The following is a 10334-nucleotide window of genomic DNA, read 5'->3' as shown; positions in this document are numbered from 1 at the left end:
CTCTACACCTTGAAAAAGACCCATTTGTGGGTCGAAACACATTGGCGAGGACTACTGGCTTCATTTTACTTGGAACTAGGAGGATTTGTAATACTTGGACTGTACTTTGGGATCCCTAACATCTGGTGGTCCCGTATTAAACAACCTCTTCCCCCTGGGTATACACCTTCATTTTGATCATATGTTGTAAATAAAATGTTTTTTTGAATCTTATAACCTTTTTGTACAGGTATCAATAAAACAAGATCTGTATCCATGAAAACAAGGTGGTGGACAGCTGTCTTTCAAGAACCTCTGATGTGCCTGCTATTCAAGGAAAAATTTGTGTGTGAGACATATAGGAGGTAACCCCGAATTATTATCAACTAAAGAGGTAATCTATACCAAGAATAAAGATACCTATTTATACTCAGTCACAAGCTTACAGTTGTGAGTTGAATGTGTGGGGGGGCATCCCCAATGAACAGTTCCACTATATACCTGGTGAAAATTTGATTCATTTATTGTATTAGATTGGATGTTTATTGCTAAAACAGGATTACACTATTGTGTTTTGTTTTCTTTTTACGTTTCTTATGAGAATCTCCATTGAAATGACAGGTTCCCAATAACAGGGGAGTATCTTGTTTTCTTTACTTTTTTTCTTTATTTTCAAAGCGTTATTATATCTGCTACTATTTGTTGCAAGTCGGAGGTCACACCTCCATGGAGAGTAGGTTGCTCTCCATGGTCCTAGTGCCCCGGGTGGCTGTTGGTTGCCCGTCCGATTGATTGTGCCTTGGCCAGAGCAGGGGTCTGGAGCAAAAGCTCCTCTAGCTCCAGCCTCACTATGCCCCTGGGTACATTACTAAGACAGCTGAAATTTAGACAATCAAAACTCCCATATAGTTTATAGTTCTGATAAGCAAATGGGCCCAGAGAAACTGGAGTCATTTACAACTGGTCACAACCATCTGGGTTCAAAGCCACTCAACAATTTCTCTGGTTCACAAATTAGTATCAATAGTTTATGAATACCTACTCCACCATCATTACACTCAAACCTCCTAGTGGGGATCCCTGTTGAATACCGCCGGTGCATTCAACTCTGCTCCCCTGTTCCTGGCTGTGCAAACTGAATTGTAATTCATTAGATTAAAGCAATTTATTATAATCATTTCTTGCATGTTAATGTTTACAACCATGTGTGACTCACTATACAATAAATATATACTTGTTGCAGTTATTTATATAAATTACAATTCAAAACATATCATTTAACTGTCACCAAGATGAAATATGTCTGAAAAAAAGAAGACCTATTTATTGGGCTTAAGTAGCTGTCAACTGCTAAAGCTTGCTAGCCATAGCGAATGTATATAATGTTTATTAATGTTACAAATATATCTGTGAATAGGATTCTGCTCAGTGGATATGAAAGCCCAGGATACCATTATATGATGCAGGGGTTGTTGCTGACCTATCTACCAAATACATGCAGCCCTCAGACATAAGTAGCATAGGGATTTGAAACAGGCTTCAAATAACTTCAAATACAGGTTAATAAATATTTATGGGTAAATTTACTAAGAATCGTGTTGGTACGAGATGTCACTCATGGGTGTGTTTGGCCACACACATAAATTTACTAAAGGTAAACTCGGGTGAGAAATCATGAAACTCTCTGCCAAACACGGTTGAAAACACAAATATAAATAAATACACCATCAGCCAAACTCACAGGTAAGTACATAGACAGGAATACAACACGGGAATTTATCAATAATCATGATTATAATCACGGGTGATAATTTTAGGAAACTGCCAATCAACAGCCATGCAGCTCACAGCCAATGAGCAGTTGCTTACTCTAGTAGCGGCCTCTGATTGGCTGGCATCCCGGCAAGTGCAGGAAACCTCGTGGGTTCCGTCACTTGCCGGGGGAAGAGCTGTATATGGAAACACATACATCTCTTCTGTCTGACGGGTCGCGAACACTATTTTTTTTGTTTTTTATGCCCGGGATCTCTACTGGAGAAGAGGACCAACCTGTGCCAGGAGGTAGGAGTGTATTAATTTTGGATCTTATAGGGATCTCTACTGGACAAAGGAATAGAGCACCGGAAACGAGAGAGAGAAGAAAGAGATTTACTATGTACTGTGTGTGTACAGTAGTTCTTTTACTATTTTGTTTATAGTGGGGGTTTCCGGTGCAGGCCGCCTACTGCCACTTGTAGCTCTACAAAGTGCCAAAAGGCAGGCACGCTGGGACCTGTAGTCCCACTATAAAAAAAAACAATAGTAGACATGAATTATTATTACTATTACCCCTGCACCCATCGGCCAGGGGTGCAGGGAAGAGACCCAGGCTCCATCCCAGGCCTGGGGTGCTCTATGCAATTTTTCCCCCAGGGTGATTTGGGAACCCCACATTGTTCTTTTTTCAAGGTTTTAACACGATTTTGACACGATTCGTGTCAAGGTTTTGACATGATACTTAGTAAATTTACCACTTAAAGTCCAAGTAGATTTTTCTTTTAAGGAAGGGGTTTCGCTAGGTGATGGCAACAGGGCCCAGCAGTCTGAAAGTATGACCTGTCCACACATCATTTCTAACATTTATAACCACAGTCCCATCGCTGACAACTTGGTGATGCAGCCCCCAAATCTTCGGCTATGACATCAGTAGAGAATCACCAGAAAATCAATATGATTTGCAGTAACATATACTACAGGTGTTCTACACAAGCAGCAGGATGGTAACAGTCATATAGACAGACTAGGCGCATGTCTGGAGCACCATGGAAAATTGTAGTGTTAAATGTATTGAGTTTCCCCGTGATTTTCTTTTCTAATTACTTGATTTTTGTTTCAACAAACTTTTATTTTTCTACATTAAAAAATATGCATAGTGTTTGCATAGGGGTCTGTTCATGTGCAGAGTTGAAAAATAAACTTGCAGTGCCAGGGGTAGAGGCAATTGTAAATACCACCCTAACCAGGCTACATAACCATGCATCTAACTATTGTTTTTATATTATTAAACATTGAAATCCCTACAATCTTTTCTGTTCCTATGCCTCCCTCAGCAGCTGTCTACCTAATTTCAATAACATTTAGTTCATTGAGGTTCTTATGTAAAGTCACAGAGGTCTGTGTGTGTGTCACGCTTACCTACATAGATAGGTCTGTCAACATTGTACATTTCTGTTCACTAGCTTTCTAGAGCAGGTGAATACTTCCTCTCTCTATATCACCTGCCAGGAACTGCAGAACCTTTGTTTTACATCCTTACATGGACGGGCAGCTGAGAAAACACCAGGTTGCTTTTACCGAAATCCTTTTTTTCATGAAATATGACTTCAAACAGTACATTTTAAAAAGGTGACATTAGGCTAGCAGTGCCTCAGCTTTTGGCTACGTTTTGTGCACACTGATGTTAAGTGTCTGCATTAGATGGATTCCTAATGTAAATTGTACCAAATAAAACAGTACATCTTTACATGCCGTTATCTTGAGTTTTACGCTGTCGTGTGTGCACGGGCGTAACTAGACCTAGGAGAGCCCCATAGCAAAATTTTCACAACCCCCCCGACTTACCTCTGCTCCATGGTCACGTCCTCCTTCAGCAGTGTGCTGCGCAGGGTAGGCACATCTCCTCTCCCGGGCGGCTCCATTTTTCTTCCCTGACTGATGCTGAGAGGAGCCTTGCTGAGACATCCCGGATCACAGCCACGTCTCCTCCCAGTATCAGTCATAGAAGTGACCAAGGTGGAGCCAACCGGAAGAGCAAATGTGCTTGCCCAGCACACTGCTACTGAAGGATGGCGTCACCATGGCTGACCTGGCACCACATGTGCAGGGGAGAGAGCCAGACCCCGGAGGCAGTCCAGGCCCCATAGCAGCTGCACCAGTAGTTACGCCAGTGCGTGTTTTATATATTGATACAGGGCCGGATTATAGCCCTGGAGGCCCCCCTGCACCAGTAGTTACGCCTGTGCATGTGTGTTTTATATACTGATACAGGGCCGGATTATAGGCGGGGCGGTCGTCCAGGGGCCCCCACACTGCTGCAAAGAGTAGCTGGGACCTGGCCACTCGAGTCTCTCCCTGACCGGCTCCCACTTCCCAGCAGCATCATACAGCACACGGTCACTGACGTTCCTGATCGTGTCGGCCCACTTTGCTGAACTAATAACGCGTGACTGTGTCCCTTCCGCCCTCTACCTTCCTCACTCTCCCCTTTTCTTTGCTCTGTCATCTCCTCCAACCTTCCTGTCTCATTCCCTCCCACTTCTTCTCTCACCTTTTCTGTCTCCCATCCCTCCCTCTCTGTTCCCTCCCTCTCCCTGGGGTCTATTAATGTAGATCTTGAGATATGAATTGTTACTTTTCACTATATATCGCATTGGTTCGGTGCGATATATATCGCTGGGTTAAGTAGCAATTCATAAATACTTACCTTTCCGGCAAAGCGATGTGGAATCCAGGGCAGTGGCAATCCAGTCTTCAGCTGAGGTCCTTAGAGACTGCAGTGTTGAATCCAGGCTCTCTTGTGCACATGTGCCGGCAGCACATCGACAGAAGCAGAACTGGAGGGGGAGAGCCGAGCAAGCTGGGGGCAACGGGGAGACAGCAAAGGAATTACACTGGCCGATTGGGGGGGCTGATTGAGTCGAGGACAGCAGCAAGTAAATATTCTGAAGTGACCCCGCATATGCCCTTAGTGTCTAACCCTAACCCTCCCCCCAAAACAGCTACGTCGGAATTTCAGCGCCGGGATGCCGAACGCATCCCCTATCTTTCCCATTATCTATATATTCTATCATACAAATAAGAAAATCAAGTGCTTGTATAAAGGGTGTAGCACAACACCTATGAGGAAAAAAAAGGGGTTAATAATGAGTGTAATATTGTGGCCGAGGCTCCAATTGTAGCCAAAGAACATGCAGTGGCAGGTAGAGTGTGTTGGAAACTAACTGTCCCTATCTGCGCTTACCTTCGCTTTCTCACCGCAGTTGGCGCTGGCTGGTGCACGGACGCTCAGTCTCCCGCTGCTTGCAGTAGGAATCTCTCCATCTGTCTGTTTGCTTTGTGCGGTGCTGGAGCGCTCTGCTACACGTGCTGATGTCCACTGCTCCCAACACATTTCAGGCTTAATGCCCTTTTTCAAGGATAGCTGAGGGCAGATAGGGACAGTTAGTTTCCAACACACTCTACCTTCCACTGCCTGTTCTTCTGTTCTTTGGCTACAATTGGAACCCCGAAAACATCTGCTCCTGCAACTTGCATGTAGAGTGTGGTGCATTGTATACAGGGTTGGTCACATCTCACACTTGCGGCAAACTCAGGTAACAAAATGCAACTTATTTTCTGGATGCATTTCGCGATTTTGTTTGCATCGAACTCTGAATAAGGTCCTATGGGCCTGATTCAGGTTGGATCATGGCTGCGATTACGCATGCAGTCTCACTGCAAAGATATGGTAATCCACTGTGATTGCTATGCCATCGCAGCACAACATAAGGACGCCTACTTTACCTTACACACATCCATAATACTTTGCAAGACTGCAAAAACATCGGTAGCATCGGAGCCTCACGGACAACTGGAACACGGTCAGATCTTACTCAGAAATGACTAACCTTTTGGTACGCAGTGAGAGCTCAAGCTGCATATGCCATCGCAGTGGATAATTTATGCACGCCCCTACAACGCCATTCAAATGCACTAGCACGCCTGCATTTCTCCGACCACCCCCCCTTCTCACAGTCACCTCCCCCAAATGGCAGTTCCTGTCAATCACTCTCCGATGGGTCTGCAATCACAGTGACTGGTTGTGTACGCACACTGCGATGCATACGCATGTTGTATTTCATATATACAGAATAATTATGGTAGACTTACCTTGATAACTCCTTTTCTTCGAGGTCCATAGAGATACCATGGGGGTAATGATGCACCACCACTAAACACCCAATATAGCCCTACAAAGTAGAATGTGCTGGCACCATGTTTGGGACAGGGAGATCAGCCTGTGTGTACACCTGAGAGATAGTCATGCGTAGCCATCTCGCCAGAATCTGCTTATTAGCTGGCCATCTTCAGTTATGAAAACCATATAATACAAAAAGAGAATCTGATTTTCTAACAGAGTTTGTACGCTCCACATAAATACAGAGAGCACAAAATACATCCAGGGAGGCTTCACCTACAGCAAGATCTGGCACCTGAAAAGCTGGAACTACAATTTCTTCAGTCACATGAAAATGGGAAACTACCATAGGAAGGTAACCCTCCCTTGTACGAAGAACAGCTTTATCCTGGTGAAAAAAAGAAATGGGGAGCGACGAGAGCACTGCCAAATCAGAGAGACTGCGTGTAGAAGAGATAGCGAGGAGAAAAAGCATCTTCACTGTCAACCATTTCAAAGCCACAGAAAGACCAGGCACAGCATGTAGCCCCTTAAGAACCAAAGACAATTCCCACAGTGCTACCATTGGAACAAAAAAAGGCTGAACATGCAGAATTTCATGGAAAAAACAAAACTAATATAATATTTGGTAATGAGACAATCTTCCTCTGGAACCAGACTGACAGTGCAGTAACCTGCACTTTCAAGGTGGCCAGGCAGAGACCCGTCTGGAGAAAAGCCAATATCCTGAACGCCTTAGGATCATACTTTCGGTGGGACCACCACTGACCAGAAGAATGCCAAACCCTGTAATAGATGCAGGAAGAGGCAGACTTTTGTGCCCTAAGCATCGTCTGAATTACAGAACTGGAAAAACCTTTTACTCTTAAGATGGAAGATTCAAGAGCCACGCAGTCAAAGCCAGATGTAAATCCGGATGGGGGCAGGGACCCTGCGTTAGCAGATCCTGTCAGAGGAAGAGGATACGGACTGTCTATGGATAGATTCTGTATGTCGGTGAAAGAATGATGTCTGGGCCAAGCCGGAGCCACCAGTATTACTGTTCCACCTTCCTACTTGAATTTCCTGAGAGCTCTTGGGAGGAGGGAAATCGAAGGAAAGAGACACGCCAGCTTGAAGTCCCATCTTACTGCCAGTGCATCCACAAAGGCTGCTGATGGGTCTTTGGACCTGGACCCGTACCTGGGGACCTTGTGGTTGTGACGTGACATCATGAGATCCCTTTCTGGTAGATCCCACTTGTTTACCAGGAGCTAAAACACTCCTAGATGGAGAAACCACTCTTCGGCGTGTATGTCGTGGCGACTTAGGAAGTCTGCTTCCCAATTGAGTACTCCCGGTATGAATATTGCCGAGATGGCTGGAAAATGACGTTCTGCCCAAATCAGAATCTTTGTCACTTCTTTCATGGCTGCATAACTTCTCGTGCCTACCTGATTATTGAGGTAGGCCACTGTAGTCACGTTGTCTAACTGGATCTGGACTGGCCTACACTGGAGCAGGTCCTGTGCCCTGACAAGTGCTTTGTATACTGCTCACAGTTCCAGAATGTTTATGGGCAGATTACTTTCTTGATTTGTCCATCTTCCCTGAAAGGTGTGATGACCTGTCACTGTCCCCCATCCGCAGAGACTGGCGACCGTAGTGAGAAGGACCCAATATGGAATCCAGAATAGGTGCACATTTTTTCAGATGATCCTTTTTCAGCCACCACAGGAGGGAGTGACTAACCTCTGGAGTGAGAAGGATCCTCTGGGACCTTATTAGATTACACTGTCTGTTGCACCTGGAGAGAATTAATTTTTGAGAAGGCCTGGAATAGAACAGAGCATAGCCCACCATGTCGATGGTGGATACCATTGATCCCAGGACCTGCATCGCTAACAGAATGGATACCCTTCACTTGTGTACCAGCTTGCATATTCGCAATGATATGGCCGCAATCTTGTCCTCTGGCAGAAACAACCTTTGTGCCCGAGAATCCAGAAGAGCTCCCAGATGTACCATCTGCTGTGTTGGAGAAAGCGATGATTTCTTCCAATTGATGATCCAGCCGTGCTTTTGTAGGCAGTCTATGGTCAGTTGAAGATGGTTTTGTAAAACAACCAGAGTCTGCGCCAATATCAGGTCTTCCAGATATGGTAGTATTCTGACTCCCTGACGCCTGAAAGAGGCAGTATTGACCAACAATATTTTGGTCAATACACCGGGGGGCCGTAGATAGGCCAAAAGTTAGTGCCTGAAATTGGTAATGTTGCTGATGGACAGGAAACCGTAAAAATCGTTGGTGGGATGGCATAATAGGAACATGCAGATATGTATGCTGAATGTCCAGGGAAACCATATAATCCCCAGGCTCCATTGACAAAATAATTGACTGGAGAGTTTCCATACGAAACTTGGGTACATGGATAAACCTGTTGAGGATTTTTAGAGTTAGAATAGGGCGATGAGCCCCATTCGGTTTCTGAACCAAGAATAGATTGAAATAACACCACCTTCCTTGTTGCGACACAAGAACCGGAATTATTACGCCTGCCTGCAGAAGGGAGTGAATGGCTTCCTGAAGAGCCAAGGTCTTGACAGCATCTGATGGAGGATCTGTGCAAAAAAAAAAACGTCTGGGGTGGATGCCTCCTGAAAGTGAGGGCATACCCCAGAGAGATCACTTCTTGGACCCAGGCATCTGTTGTTGTCCGACACCAGTAATATGTGAACTGAAGTCGTCGGCCTCCCACCCTGGAATCCCCCAGGAGGCGGCTCGCCCCATTACACTGATCGTTTGTCATCCGGTTTAAAAGGTCGACGCCTTGCCAGACCAGACCTCTTAGTTTGCCGCCTTGTAGTCCTGCGAAAATTAGATGGCTTAGAGGAAGACTGTTCCCTTGCTAGTCACTGAGGACAAAAGGGCTGAAAAGAAACCTGTCTAGACTTTATTGTAGCCATAGATGGCAGACCTGCTGACATTGAAGCAGCCAGAGTAGCTATTTTTATCTAACTCTGCTCCAAAAAGTACTTTTCCATAGAAAGGTAAGACTTCCAGAGCCTTCTTTTGATCAGCTTTCCAGGATCTTAACCAAAGAGCCCTGCGTGCCACTATTGAAGCTGCTGACGTGTTAGAAGCTAAAATTCCAGCATCTACTGTAGCTCCTCCCAGATAGGAAGCCGCTTCCTGTATATGGGATACATTATCATCTGTTCTCTGGTAGTATTTGGTAGTGTGCGTCTTCCAAAGTCCCCATCCATTCTTCAACAGCTTTGGCTACCCAGGCTCCAGCCATAGCTGGACAAGTAACAACTCTAGATGATGAAAATATTGGCTTAAGACATGCTTACATTTTTCTATCTGTGGAATAATTCAGAGAAGATGCTGACGGAATAGACAATGTAGCATTTCTGATTAAATGCGTCACTTGAGCATCCACTGTAGGGTGTACCTCCCATTTAGTACATACAGAAACTGGGAAAGAATACAACGAGGTTATTCTTTTATTCACATACAACAGTTTGACTGGGTTACCCCATGCCTCTTCCAAAAGCTCTGTGAGCTGTTCAGATAAAGGAAACTCTGTTTTGGCCACCTTCCAGGGGTGATTAAACACAGGAGCCTTCTTACTATGAGCTGGTATATCATCCTGAATATCTAGGATTTAACCGCCCTCGGCAAAGAAGGAACATCCACTGTGGATGGTCCTCCTCCCCCGAGCTGGACCCTAGAGAGGAACCCTGCGCACCATCTGATTCCTTTGATGATGCGTCTGAATCCATATGTTGAGCAGACTGATAAAAAGATAACTTGCGCTTAGGCACCTTAGTAACTACCAGTCTGCTTTCAACATTAGATGATGCCATACTCTGACTAGAATGGACATAAACATCCTTCCAGGAAGGATGCATAGGTGCAAACATGGCATGCTGCGGACAGCCCATCCAAGGAGGCACCGTGGGAGCCGCCATACGACACACAAACTGTTTCATTACCTGAGACAAAGAGGATAACCAAGATGGTTCTTGTACAGGGATAGGTAAACTGGACTGGTGAGGTGGGTCTTTATAACAGACAATACACAAACCATCCATTATGTCCTGAGGGGAGAAATAGGCCATACATGATTTACATGAAACCAGCACAGGGGGCTCCCCCTCCTGTTTCCCTTTATCTTTTTTACATGTTAAAAAATAAAGACAATAGATGCAATGTTATGTGACAGCCTTCACAAAATCTTAATGAATGTGAAGTACTCAAAGAAAAACCTCCACCCCAAGGGGATGGAGAGAAAAAACAGTGATAGTTCTAATTGACAGACATAAATAACAGTCAATACAGCAGCTAGCAAACAGTCACATACAATGCATATGTAATATAATTACAATCGACTCTAAATCAACTACACAAACACCAGGAATGGTAGGATATATA

The sequence above is a fragment of the Taudactylus pleione genome, unplaced genomic scaffold, assembly GCF_031769625.1.
Source record: "Taudactylus pleione unplaced genomic scaffold, aTauple2 ptg000086l, whole genome shotgun sequence".
NCBI lineage: Eukaryota > Metazoa > Chordata > Amphibia > Anura > Myobatrachidae > Taudactylus > Taudactylus pleione.
Note: the sequence above shows the minus strand (reverse complement) of the source record.